At 40.3% G+C, this 12184-nt stretch overlaps 1 protein-coding gene and 1 long non-coding RNA gene across 5 annotated transcripts in view; one reads left to right on the top strand and one right to left on the bottom strand.

Moving 5' to 3' along the window:
- Asah2 (N-acylsphingosine amidohydrolase 2) overlaps positions 1 to 6600 on the bottom strand; it is a 104455-nt gene extending 97855 nt beyond the window's left edge. For both annotated transcript variants that reach the window (XM_003473912.5, XM_023566718.2), the window contains exon 1: positions 6166 to 6600. The gene's annotated coding sequence lies outside the window, so the exon portion shown is untranslated. The remainder of the gene's footprint in view (positions 1 to 6165) is intronic.
- On the top strand, positions 1236 to 6172 carry LOC106028478 (uncharacterized). 3 transcript variants are annotated; one of them, XR_001202106.3, is made up of 5 exons: positions 1236 to 1548; positions 2840 to 3089; positions 3178 to 3323; positions 3710 to 3797; positions 6081 to 6172. It is a non-coding gene; the product is annotated as an uncharacterized LOC106028478 (long non-coding RNA). The 3 variants fall into 3 exon arrangements; XR_001202104.3 differs by having other exon boundaries at positions 4636 to 6172; XR_001202105.3 differs by having other exon boundaries at positions 4633 to 6172.
- Positions 6601 to 12184: the final 5584 nt, after the last annotated feature.

The following is a 12184-nucleotide window of genomic DNA, read 5'->3' as shown; positions in this document are numbered from 1 at the left end:
AGGTAATACCCAAACCTGGAAAAGAGACCTGGCCAGAACAATCCTCATCCACAAACTCTTAGTGTACTCTTGTTGAGCAAACATTGATCTCTGTGTATCATAATATTCTACTTAATAACAATTTAATAAGCATTTTTAGTAAGGCCATTTTTTCTACTATCTTAAAGTAGTATATTACTTTTTTTTTTTTTTTTTTTTTTTTGTGGTACCAGGGAATCGAACTCACGACCTCGCGCTTGCCAGGCAGGCCCTTATGCCACTGAGCTAAATCCCCAGCCCCAGTATATTACTTTCTTATCAAAGAATATTCTGCAAAAAACAGTGCCACTAAAGTGCTCCTAAAAATGTAGAAACTAGGCTTAAAAGGAATAAGAGGCCTTGGTGTGTAACATTTGCCAGTTTCTATGAGATGAATAGTCCTATCACTGCTGATTTCAAGCAACCAAAGGCTGACACCTCTGAAAGTTAAGTTGGGAAAATCTGTATACAGTTGACTCCAATGAGCCCAAACAAACCACCTTCCACACACCATTACTGTGCAAACCACCTCCTAAGCCATCAAGGAGGAATTGATAAGCACAGAGTCGCTGATCACGCCATGCTAAGCACTGGGGAAACGGAGTAAATCAGGAACTGAGAGTGGATCCTCCAAGCAGTGGCTGTTGGAAGCATATCTAGGTACTATAGGCCACTTCGTGTCACAAATATGTTTCGAGGTTTTCCTTTCTGTCACCTGCTCTTGCCAGATAGGCCCAATCTATAAGGGCAGTTAGACCAATTATATGATATTAAGAACAACAAAATGGTTCCAGATTTTCTGAGGCATTTGGCAGTCTCTTTTCTTGGCCATCTGTATAAAATTCTCCCTCCTGGTCCTGAGTGCCATACCTATACTGCCCTCTTGTGCTGGCAGTGACTGCTACCAAGTGGTCCCCGTCCATTCTCCTCAAATGTTTTCCAGTAGCTGGGGCCAGTCCTAGTAAGGAGAAGCCTCACTGCATCATAGATACAATTGTTTTTTAATCTCACCTTTCTGGAGAAATTGGGGACAGATTTCTTCAGGTTGAATGGGAAGGTAGCTGAGTGACACAAGTTAGAGTTTCAGCCACAGTGTTCCTTGCAGCAGGGAGAATGAGGTGTCAGATTTCCCGTCCTCCAAAAATGACCCCTGGCAGTCAGATCCAGTGACACTAGGTGTTTCTAATTTTGGAACCTCGATGCTGAGGAAGGATAAGCAGGCGCCTCAAAGTTTCCATGAGCATTTTCTCAGAGCTACACATTTCACTCTAGTGCTAGTAAAAACTTCCAGCCCCTGACCTGAGGAAGGTCACGTGACCTTTGTTCCTTGTCTCACTCTCCACATTGCGTTTTCCAGTAAAGATCTGGTATGTTCTCTGCTTCTCACTCCTTGTATCTTAGGAGAAAAGCGGGTATTCTGCTCTGAAGGGAGAAATGAAGAGACTGACGAGTTACCACTCCCGAAAGCCGTGGGAAGGTTCCGATTGGGAAGAACTCTCACATCCTCTCCTGGCATCTCTAACCCCAAAGGTAAGGTTGTCAGATATCATATCGCATCACAGCTATTTTCCTTTGGCAGCAGTGATAGGGACCGACTACGTCTTTGTCCATCCTCCCAGCAAGAAACCAAGTCAGAACAGTGGAAGGACCAGAGAGGGGATGTGGGTATAGCACACTGTAAATTCCAGATATTCAAAAGATGATATTTATGAGAATGATGCCCCCAACAGGGTTTTTTAGATTAATACTAGTTAATGTATTGCATATTGTTATCTTCAAAGCAGATTTCAAGATTCAGACATGAAAAATATGATCAATCAAACAATAAAAGCACCAGCTATTCTTTTTGATGAACTAACAGTGATTAGTAGTATAGCGATCTATCTTGTAAATATATAGATATATATCTATAATATTATATTATATATAGATATATAATATTTTTCCTTTTTTCTTTTCCTTTTTCCCCTCATTTGTACTTTCCTTTCAAGTAATTTCTTTCTTTTTCATTTTCACAGTATCTATTGTATATTTTGGATCTTATTTACTCTTTCAGATTTTTTTACACTAGGAAGACAATATGATGTTTACACATGCAAATCTGATTTATTTCACTTATGAGTATGGCCTCAAATTGCATCCATTTACCTTCAAAAGCCTCAAGTTTGTCCTTTTTTATAGCTGAATAATACTCCATTGTATAATAATATCACATCTTTTTTTATCTATTACATGGTTGATGGGCATTTGAGTTGCTTACAAGATTTAGCTATTATAAATTGTGCTGCTCTAAACATGGGTGCACATATATCACAGTGATAGGACCATTTCAGTTTTTCTGGGAAAATACCCAGGAGGGGAATAGCTGGATTGAACGATACCTCCAACTCTAGTTTTTAAAGGAATCTCCACACTGACTTCATCAGTGGTTGAGCCAGTCTACACACCCACCAACAGTAGAAAAAGGTTCCTTTTCCCCCACAACCTCTCCAGTATTTGTTATTGATTGTTGTCTTGATGTTAGTCGTTCTTTCTGGGGTTAGATAAAATCTCAGTGTTGTTTTAATTTGCATTTCTCAAATGATAAGTGACACTGAACACTTTTTCATGTATTTATTTGCCATTTGTATTTCTTCATCTGAGATGCCCATTTTGGGATTGGGTCTTTGAATTTGGGGGGCCTGATTTTTTTCAATTCTTTGTGTGTTCTACATATAGGTCCTTTGTCTGAGGGACATTTAGCTAAAAATTTTCCTTATTCTGTGGGTTTGCTTTTCACTCAGAACAGGGTTAATTTCTTAACCTATCTATTTCTCATAAGATTTCCCCTCTTCTGTTCTGGAACTTACGCCCAGTGAGTGTGCACTACCCAGAGACAATCCAGCCCGGAGTCCTGTCCTACTCCTCTCTGTCCTCGGCTTCATCCTAGAGGCTGGCACACAGGACTCCACACTAAAACTGAATGACGGAAACTCAAGGAATTTCAAAGAGCCACTAAGTTGCAGACACCTTATTTGAATTTACTTTTGACGCCAATTGCAGCAATCTTTCCCCACAACAGGGTCATACAGGTATGAACGCGTTAGTGAAACAGCTCTCCTCTTCCGAATCCCTTTGCTCAGGAAAACCTGTCTTTTCCATTGCAAATCGTATTTTCAGATCACTGGAGGAGAGCGCTGCACGCGGGCTGCTGCTGGCTGTGGAGAGCCAGACCCAAGCCGCTCTCTGTGAGTCAGCATCGTTGGCGGCCTGCAGGGGGAAAGAACCACAACCTACAGCGGGGAGATTCCCCTTCCCCGGTAATCGTATCATTTTCATTGGTTTTTCTTTTGGGTTGGGATTTATTTTCTTTTGATTTGTTTAGGTTAACTCTGATGGCATGCACAGCTATTTAAAAGAAAGAAAGACATGTTACGGAAGCCATTGTGTATTTACAATCGGCTTGTTTTGAGGTTCTTTATGGCATTCACTTTTTTGTTTTTATTGTTTCTATTCTATTTTGTTCTGTTCCATTTTTAATATATCTGAAGGTGGTATCTGCAGCTAGTTTGAGGATAACAAAGGCACTGTGGTAACTACTGTTGATTTCAAAAAGTTTGGAAGTCCTGTGTCACTTATTCCGGTTAATTTTGATTGATTTTATTGTTTTATTTTCCTTGATATTTTTCCTCTTTAAAATAAAAATCACTAGACAACTGCTAAATACCTCAAATAAATCAACCAGATGATTCACGCCGAAGCTGTGTGGCAGCTGAACAAGGACCCTGAGGCTGAGGAAGGTAAAGGGGGCCAGAAGACCAGGAGCAGATGCCGACGTCGGAGGGCAGAGGGGCTTCCTGTAGGAGAGGGCTCATCTCACTTCAAGGATAGCACACACTACTGACCTTTGCAAGCTTTGTTCATCAAGCTCCTAAAATATTATTTTACATTGCACACTTTTGTGTGTGTGGGTTTTTTTGGTTTTTTTTTGAGACAGGGTCTCACTATGTACTATGTAATGCAGGCCAGCCTTGAACTCGCTTATGAAGGCAGGGTGGCCTCAAACTCATGGCAATCCTCCTGCCTCAGCCTCTAGAGTGATAGGATTATAGGCATGTGCCATAATACCTGAGTGTACTGTACACCTTTTAAAGGTGACATCTAAAATGTATATGCTTCCATAGATGCAAAAATTTTATTTAATTTTCTATAAATTGTATCTACATTTTAAATATGTCTTGGCCAAAACCTTGAATATCAGAACCAACTTATGAATTTAGAGGTAGAGAAAATAGCTGTTATAGAACCTAATTAGTCAAGCCAACTCTATAACCAAATCAGGCTGCCAAATCAGCACACTGTTAGGTAACATCTGACTTCATTTTTTACTTTATGTGAATGGATTTGTATACCTACCCTGTCCCTGCATAACCTTCCTGCTCTTTCCTTGCAATTTTGAGACAGAAAGACAGGACACGGAGCCTTTGGCACAGGCCAGAGACTGGGTCTGCTAATGTTTGCTCATTTCCTGCAGGCTTCTTCTCTAAAGCAATCTGAAAACATCGTTTTGTAGGAGACTTCTGTACATGTGGGGTCAGTGCATCATAGTGAGATTCTGACATTTATTTTCCGAAGCAGAACTCCAAGGAGCAAGGGGGCATTTGGAGAGGAGTGCAAATGGAAGCTGAGGGTCCTGACCTTGATCCCCAAGATGCCCACGACTCCCCGTTCCTCTGAAGTCTCCACTCCAGCAGCTCCGTCTTCACCGCTGTGTAGGAGGCCTTCAGACTCTGCCCTTGATTCCCAGTTGCCCACTTGCTAAGACTCAGTGTCTTAGCACTGAGACACTAAGTGCTTGGAGAAATGGCCTCGTTGACTGCTGTTGGGCCCCAGGATGCTGTTCGTTTGTTTGTTCATCAGTGCTCAGCCTTCAGAGCCCGGTCCCAAATTCCTTGCTCTCACCCCTTTTTCATCACCTTAGAAAGCTTTCCTCACTTTGTGGAAAGTGATTTAAAGAGATATTAAGCTAGTTCTTAAGAAAATGTCCATCACTTGCCACCTGCCCAAATTTTGAGTTAGCATTTCCACTTTTCCCAGAGAAACTTAGTTACCAAAGGAGTCTCTCATTAGCTGAAAATTCTGGCTAATCGAAGAGAATTTATAGGTACTGAAAAGGAAATATTTTTGGGTGATTCCAGACATTTTAATAAGAATTTCAACCACTGTGTTCAGAAACAGTAACCTTTTAAGTAGAGTCTAAGCCTGACAAGCAATATCCTATCACTTAAATCTACCAAGGGTGCTAACTAGGAAAAAGTCATCAGTGTCCTACAGTCAGTTGGTGGCAGATACTGCAGTGCAAAAGGATCCAGGAAACTTTTATTGAAGACCCCATATCCTTGGAAACTCCTTTGAACCTAAACCATTGGGAGTATTTTGAGTCTGAGTCTCTGACATCTTTAAGTAGCAAAATAAAAGCCAGGGATGGTGGTACATGCTTTTAATCCCAGCTACCTGAGAGGCTGAGTCAGGAGGACATCCAAAGTGATGGGAAGACCTAAAGGAGCCCGTCTAAGATGCTCCTTTAAACAAGCGGGATTCTGAAGGTTATTTCAGGTCATACCGTGTATATGCAAGAAGAAAGTTGTCAGGTTGTAAAAAAGAGAAAAGGCTACATCCAAAGTGACGCTCCTCTCACACAGCCATATGGTAAATTTGGAGAAGTTAGCTCTCTACATCTAAGGATTTGAATCTTGCTTTCCAAAATGGGATAGAAAAGTGGATTTCTGCCACTTGGCTTCAGCAGTTCAATAAATAACTCTTTAATCCAAATGTCTACCTTTGACTGCAGATATAAAGGTTTACAGAAAGAAAGACAAAAAATGTCTTTTGAATTCTACTGTAACAATGACATTGAAATGACCTAACCGTAGACCACAGAAATTCAGATAGAATTTTTAAAAATCTGCCCTTGCAATGTGAAGCATACATAATGAAATATCTGCTTCCCTGCACCCCTACTACTTATTTTCTCCATAAAAAACAGCAATCTAATAAACATCTGTTCTCTTTCATTGTCCAAGGGATCTTGTTCACTAATGTAAACAACCATTGCTTTGTTCTCTCGGGAGAAAACAAAACACGATCAATCAAAGCAGAGCTACATACCCAGACCTGCTGCGGCAGCTGCCTGTTCCTCTGCAAGCCAGAGCTCCGGACGCTTCTGAATCCTCTGCCCTCACTGCTCTGAGCAGAGCTGCAGGTTAACTCTGGGAGGCTGGATGCTCCAACCGGCAAAGCCAAGGCTCACCAACTTAACCACTTGCCTGCTGACTCATGCGGCAGAGCAGCGGGAAGAACACCTCCTGCTGTGCCTGCTGAGATATGAACTCTTGCACCATCCTTAGAAGGTCACATCTGAAGTCTGTCATTTTGCACCCTGCACAAACACAACCTGGAGAGCAGCTACGCATTTTCTCAGAGTGACTGCCTCATCCTCTTTGATTTGAAAAAATATTCAGTTCTTTCCATATCATATCAACTTCACATCACGAGAGGCTACTTTACAGTACAAATCAGTGCAGAATATTTTAGATACATGAGTCAAGCTCTAGGAAAGAAGATACTCCCTTACTTTTCTAGATTCTGGAGATTTTTAGAGAGATTGTGTGACATAGGGGAAATTAATTGCATGTCACCACCTTGGTAGTTTGCAAAAGCAAGCAAAACGGTGTTTAAATTTTCTCTGGTGTGCTTTTGAGGGAAAACCAAAAATTCACTTTCTGCAGTACTGCCGTATTCTAATCTGCATGGAAGTTACTCGGGATCCCAAGGGAAAATGTTGGGAGCCGTGGCACTGTCAAGTCATCAGACGCGGTGATTGCGAGGCCTGTAGGAAAGTACAAAAGCCTGAGCTAGATTACCCCTGTCATCGAGCCTGCCTGTGTGGCGTCTGTTTCCTGCTTCCTGATCCCTATCACCCCACTAAGTTCCCGCCTCACAGGGTAGTCTGCCTAGCTACTAATGTTGCTAGCCAATCAGCTTACGCGACCCGCCTTGATTTGATTGGAGGCCACAATCCTATATATAGCCAGTACCTCCACCCCTGGGGAGAGAAGCACGGAAGGAGCCGCGGAGAGCAGACCGGTAGAGGCTTCGGGGCAGACTGTATAAGGAGAGAATAAAGAAAAGCCTGACCACCGCCAGACCTTGTCGTGTGTCTTTCCTGCCGGCCGGGAGCGACACCGACAGGAAAAGTTCATTTTTCTAATCCTTATAGACTCTAATTCATAGATATTGTTATGAGGTGATATCAGAACCTCCAAATATGATATAAGGGAAATTTAGCTCCCAACCTGTTAGATGTCTTATATGCCGAGTTCATATTTTCTGAAAATCAAAAAATGAACTCTAGGGACAGTGGAGTTTAAGAGAGAAAATATTCATTGAGAGATAGAAAGGTCCTGCCAGAAGAACAGGAAGGGTCCCAAATGGGTAGCCCAAGGACCCAACTTGCAGGGAAATTTTATAGAGCAATATCCATGTGGGTACAATGTGGATTACAGCCACAATTAACCAGTAAAGATACAAGAAGAGTTGCGTAGGTAATAGTGGCCCAGTGGGGAAAGAAATCATGTAATGAGAGTGCATGGAAAGAACAAAGACTTTTCTTTGAAATGTCTGGGTCCAAAGAACAAAATGATGGGTCTAGAGGTCTTGGTCACCCACCAAGGTGACTGATGTCTATCTAGGCTTCATTAGGCCTGGTATTTGTCCTTGGAGAAAGTACATAGGCCTGGTCCTCTCATCTGTATCTTGAGGTTAGTCTCCAACAGATGTATCGCGGGCCATAGTTGAGATGTTTCACCTTGTCTTGGACCTCGCCCTATTTGATTGCCTATAATATTTCTGCCCAACTTGGCTGTCTATAAAAGTATCAAACGCAGGCAAAAGAAGATAGCAAACAAAGGTTGGAGCGTTTGATCAGGTATTTAGACTTCCCTTTACCTTAACCGTGTCATCATGCACAAAGCTCTGAAGCTTAGGATTCCTGAAGAAAAGTTGCACAGTGTTTTCAGTTATTGGTGGATCATTTTGAACACCAAATTAAGGGGCAAAAGCTTAAAACTAGGGCAAGTCTCTGTTTTTCTTCAGGCCAAAAGGAAGTCCTGTGTGGGCATCACAAGAAAGAAGACAGACGCAAAAGCAGGCATGTGTAGCACACCTGTAACCCAGCACCCTGAGAGGCTGAGGCAAGGACTGACTATAAACATAAACTGGGCCTAAAAAATTAGCAATTTAGTGACACTCAAAATAAAGCATTGAAATTTTTTAAAAAATAAATCTCAGGGTGTTGCTCAGTGCAAAGGCCCTGGGTTTAATACTCAGTACTGATGAAAAAAAACAAAAAATAAATAATAAATTAAAAAAGCTATTAAAGCAAGTATGAAGTAGACATACAGATCCTTGAGAACTGAGACTGGGGACTTACTATACAAGTTCTCTTTGCTCTGCTGACTGCAGCTACAGGGCTGCGTGCTGGGGTTATTAGCTGCTAGTTAGACTTGCAGGCTCTGGGACTTTTTTTGCCCAAAGTATATCTATCTTAGGGGCCCTGATGCGCTGGGGAAAAAAAAAAATCCATCTGTATATGGAACAATACATATATGATTGTACTGGTCCTAACAATAGCAATAGCTACTATGTTAAATGCTTGCATATAGCAGCAAATCTACTGGAGGCTTAACGTATATTAAATTGCAAGAATTCTAGCTCTTCAATAAAATTTTTTTTTATTTAAAGAGAAAAAAAGAAAGGAAATAACATAAAAAAGCAGTAAAAGGGTACAAATAATACAGAATTTCAAGGAAAAAAATACAGTGAGATATCACTAGTTAATAGGTTACATATTGTCATCTTTGAAATAGTTGTCCAAATTATAAAATTAAAGCATGTAAAGTGAACATTGATACGAGATTGCAGACAGTGCCGATCAATGATCCAACAAAAGTTCAGTAATACGGATTTCCATCCTACACACTCAAACATACATGCAGTTATATTCCTTAGACCACCTTCCTTTCCTCTCTTTTTAATAACAAGTACACTTTTTGGGTCTTTTTACTCCCACAATTCTTATTATATTTTTGGAGAGAATAAAACCTAATGTAGCTAAACAAAACAGAGTCAGTCAGAACATAAGGATGGGCATAGTACATGATGTAAAAATAGATATCAGGTGATCTAAAATGGTTACCATTGTGCCTCTTGCTATTTTTTTAAAAAGTTGCCTATATCGTCAGGTATAATAGAATTGATCAAAACAGTACAAAACAAGACCAATAAAACCTACATTGGAGACCTTACAGGGTTTCAAAAGAAGATAGTAGTCAAACCATAATGGGCATCTTAGTGAATCTTATTGCCTTCAAAGTGGTTGCCTATACCCTCAAACTTGATACTATCAAACAAAGTAGAATATAGTAAAATCTGACAGAACAAGATGGGGAGAGCAATACTGGGGATCATATCAGGCTAATAGGAAAACAAAAAAGTTACTATAATATATCCTGCTATTTTTTAATTTAGTTTTTCCTTAATTGAAAAAAAATGTAAGAAAAAAATAGATTAATTTTAAAAAAGGGTGGGATTGAGGTAAAAGAGGACATTGTATTAGAACAACACAGGTCAGAACCGAACAATTTAAGCATCATTGTGTTTCACCCCCAGATAATCTAACATAATAGTAGTCACCATAGTGCCTCCTTCCTTGAATTATTTGAGTATAACTTCATATACTATAGCATCAAGCATATCAAGTCAGTCTGAAGCTATTCAAGAGAATAAAGAAATTACAGGGTATTTAGAACCAGTTAACAGAAAACGAACAATGGTTGAGGACCTCTATGTTATCTCTTTGCCTATAAAAATTTTTGTTTATATTATCACATATAGTAAAATATAGTAAGATACCACATGTTAAAACCAGTGGAAACAGGTGTACAACAGCTTGATGGGACTTCAAAACAAGATGATATTAAATCAGCACTAGCTTTTATGATGTGTTGTTTTCTTCAGAATAGCTATTCGTACTATCACCAATACTAAAATCGAACAACCCAGGTTAAAACCATTGCAATTAATGAGTGATAACATTATATGGATTCAAACCAATATGATTGGGAATCATGATTACCACATACTTTTATGTATTCTTATCATTTCTTACACTAGGGAAACTATTCGGTATTTATACATGTGAGTTTGATTTATTTCACTTATGAGTATGATCTCAAGCTGCGTCCATTTATTTATAAATATCTCAATGTGATCATTCTTTATAGCTGAGTAGTACTCCACTGTATAAAAATACAACTTTTTTATCCATTCCTCTGTTGATGGACACTTAGGTTGTTTCCAAGATCTGGCTATTACAAATTGTGCTGCTATGAACATGGGTGCACATATATCACTGTGGTATGATGCCTTCAGTTCTTCTGGGAATATACCTAGAAGTGGAATAGCTGGGTCAAATGGGGCTTCCAGTCCCAGCTTTTTGAGAAGTCTCCAGACTGACCTCCACAATGGTTGTACCAGTCTAATAAAATGTATGTTTCCTTTTCCTTCCTGGCCTCCCTGCAGTCAGAGTAGCTATGTGACTGAACTCTCTCTCTCTCTCTCTCTCTCTCTCTCTCTCTCTCTTTTTTTTTTTTTTTTTTTTTTTGGTACTAAGGATCAAACTCACAACCTTGCACTTGCCAGGTAGGCACTTAGGCTACTGAGCTAAATCCCTGGCCCACTGTGGCCGAACTCTTAACAGTGAACTGTGAGCAAAAGGGATATGCGCCAGTTCCATTCTCGTCCCACAAAACCATCCCGCTGTGTGATCTTCCCAGCTCCAGGCAGAGACTGGAGGTACAGTTCCACAATAATCTTGGAGGCTATAGGAGGAAAAAAGGAGAAAAACCAATCAAAAGGAAAGACCACATAGAGGAGAGTTGCTGGTCTTTGCAACTATTTTTAGATCATGGAAGTGGGAGTTGGATGACAACCCAAAAATACATTTAAAAAATATGTTAGAGATATGTAACTATGACAATATGAAGACCTCTTGCCTTACAGAACAAAGGCTGAACTCCTTAACCAGCTATTTATCCTGGGCTCTTGCATGATTTTTGTCTCTGTCACTTTGCATGGTCCCTGGTGGTGCTATGTGACTTTTGAAGTATGACCTAAGGCCTGTGGTTTCCATTTGTCCTGGGAGACTAGCTCTTGGAGCCCTGAATCACTTTGTAAGAAGTATAAAAAACTCAAAGCTGCCACATCAGATGAACCACATACAGGTGCTTTGGTAATTTTTCAACTAAATACCTCCTTCCACCACCCATGCCTACTAACGCAGCAGAAATGCAAATGAAGCCATTTTAGACCTTAAAAGCCCACCCACCAGCTCAATACAAGCAGAACCCATAAGTGCCACATAGAACAAAAGTCATCCAGGCAAGTTCTGCTCAAATTCCTGACCTACAAAGCCGTGAGTGGTAATAAAATGGTTATTGACTCAAGCTGCTAAGCTTGAGGTAGGTTGTTACAAAGCAAGAGATAACTAGAATACCCTTCTTCAGGACCCAAGAAGCACTCTTTAACTATTGTACCACTGATACACCTGAATTGTCCAGTCCTTTTTTTTTTTTTTTTGTCTTTTTCATTTTTTTATCAGAACCAGGGATCGAACTCACGACCTCCTGCTTGCAAGGCAGGTGCTTATGCCGCTGAGCTAAATCCCTAGCCCTTGTCCAGTCCTTTTAAAGTTTGTCTTGCATTTTGAAAAAATAAGGAATTATCCTATTCTACTTGGAGTCCCAGCTCTTTTCATTTCACTATATTTCTTAGACCTTGTATAATATGCTTTTGACAAATGTTTGATGAAACTAGTTTTACTTATCCTGGACACCAGAATATTGACAGTAAGGGTCAGTATGGGAACCAGAGATATGAGTCTCCTTGAAAAGAAAAGCAACTATCTCCATTTTGGATAAACTTGGCCCTGTCTCCAAGTATTGATGTGTACAGGGCTGGTAGGCTCTTTCCTTGTCCCTTCAATTGGCGTTAAGCATTGTAAGTTGGACTGGCTGAGGAAATGACGTGTAATCTCTGAAGCAAAGCAACAGATCAGTGTTACCCTACT

The sequence above is a fragment of the Cavia porcellus genome, unplaced genomic scaffold (assembly GCF_034190915.1).
Source record: "Cavia porcellus strain 051 isolate PalLab524CR breed Dunkin Hartley unplaced genomic scaffold, mCavPor4.1 scaffold_28, whole genome shotgun sequence".
NCBI classification, from domain to species: Eukaryota; Metazoa; Chordata; class Mammalia; order Rodentia; family Caviidae; genus Cavia; species Cavia porcellus.
This window is presented reverse-complemented; position numbering and strand designations above follow the sequence as displayed.